We start from the raw sequence: 2,273 nt of genomic DNA, 5'->3' as shown, positions 1-2,273 counted from the left end.
CGGACCCTCGCGGCCGCCTCGTGAGTGGCGGAAGGCGGGTGGGAGGGGGTGGTGGTGGCGGTGGTGGTGGCGGCGATGAAGAAGGGGCGATGGGGGCGGAGGGGGGATTTAGAGAGCGAACGAGCCAGCAAATATATAGAGGAGTTATAGGGGACCCGGTGGCGGTCGCGGCGGCAGTAGAGGGGCGGTAGAGCAGGAGAGAGGCCCAGCAACAGCAGTGGGGCAAAATGCATTTTAGGATAGCGGTAAGGGGAGGGAAGTTTCGGGGGACGGCACAGTCGTCGGCGATGGAGGAAGAGGCGAAGAAGGAAGATGACGAGGAGGAGGAGGAGGAGGAGGAGGAGGAGGAGGTGGTGGTGGAGGTGCTGTGTAAAAAGACTCGTCTGCCCCGATCACGATTGCCCGAAAATATGGCAGGCACGCTCGATTTTAATTGACGATCGGGCGATAAATGAGTGATGTTCGAGCGAGGCGGTTACTACACACGCACGACTGCACGTAACGCGGCGCACAAGCCTACAGCAGACGCACAAAAGGTCGACAGAAAAGTGTTGGCCCGATATTAGCAGCTTCCCTCTTCTGGTCCCGCTCCTGACTCTTATTGTCTGGTGATTTCGAAGCGAGGTGGATGAGGTGGAGGAGGAGTAGCAGGAGCAGGAAGAGGAGGATCGAGGCACCGTTTCTTCAAATGCAAAAGAACTCACGACATTCGCTTGGATTGGAATTTAAATGACCAGCGATCTCTCACCTGTTCTCGAGCTGGCAGCCATCTTCCATTCAACCGACCTTTCTCCGCACTCGACGTATCGCTTACTGCACGCACGTACCTAACACAGGCGCGCTCTCGTCCGTGTACGCAACTCGCGCCTGCGCGTGGTATATGCAGTCGCATGTCCGTACACGCGCACGCACACGCTTTCGCGAGTAAATTATACGTTTTCTTTTTTATAAATTTGTCTCGAACTATGTAACAAATGTTTTATTTATACCCAGAACCGATACCGTTTACATTGTTCTTTCGGCCAGCGCTATTTATTAACCGCTGAGTGTATTCTATTCATTTTATAGTCTGTATGCATTGTGGGACATTGTTTTTTTTTCTTTTATAACCGAAAATAATTCAAACGAATAGAAATGACAATTAGTTTATCTTGACGCTGTAAGCATTTGTGCAAAATTTCACTAAACGAGCAAATGTAATTCACATTATTATTGCTAATTCCCCCCCTCCCCCCTCATATCCTTATCCCTGTCCCTATCCCTATCCCTATCCCTATCCCTATCCCTATCCCTATCCCTATCCCTATCCTTATTAATTCGTATTTGCAAAGTATATTTGTTTACGTGCACAGATCCAAAGACTCGTCTTCCGTTTCTTAGTAATTAAAAAGAAAAAAATATATCGATCATACAATTTTTATGCCCAGATCGATAATCTAATTATTTCCTTTTGGTTATTTATTTCTATATTAAACGTAGTATAATATAATTTTTCCCTGAAATAAATTAAGAAAATCCCTCCAATTCCAAATGTAATATATGATAATAAAGGGACATTGCCTGAGTATATATAATATTAAATAATTATTCTAAAAAAAAGAAGAATATCACGAAGGTGTGTGAATTTTGAATATTTGTTTGTTGCTGTTGTTGTTGTTGTTTTTTTCACGCTTCTAAGAAACGAATCTAAAACGCCATAACGTAAACTGTACAAATTCATTGGTGAATATGTGTGCGTGCGGACGGACGCGCGCGCCTATGCACGCATACGCGAGTACACAACGATAAAATCGTGTTTACTATTATCTATCGATAAGAAAGAAATCTGCATGAAAAAAAAACTCTTATCTATGTATGTTTATGTACTCAGTGCCGATGCATATAAATATTTCTACATTGCAGTGCCGTCATAAACCCATAAGCGGGATTATATTATAGTGCAATCGTCTTTGGCTTAAGCGGGGATGCACATATAAGTTTATAATGCACTTATAATCACCGTAACGCAATACATACGTTGAATGAATCATCTTTTATTCGACGAAAGCTCGATAGTGGTCTTCTATTGGAAAAAGAGTTGATAAGTTGGTGCACTTAAACACTGCAAATTATTAATATATTTATCGAGGCGAGGAGAAAAAGTTGGCGACGGACGATGTGCGAGTGAACCGAAACAAATCAGAGTCTGGAGAAAAAATCGAATCGATAAGCTCGGTTGTGCTCGACTTCGGCCTGACTCTTTTGGGGCTTCCTGTATTATAAAAAAAAAAAAA

Source organism: Ceratosolen solmsi, unplaced genomic scaffold (assembly GCF_000503995.2).
Source record: "Ceratosolen solmsi marchali unplaced genomic scaffold, CerSol_1.0 scaffold11, whole genome shotgun sequence".
NCBI lineage: Eukaryota > Metazoa > Arthropoda > Insecta > Hymenoptera > Agaonidae > Ceratosolen > Ceratosolen solmsi.
Note: the sequence above shows the minus strand (reverse complement) of the source record.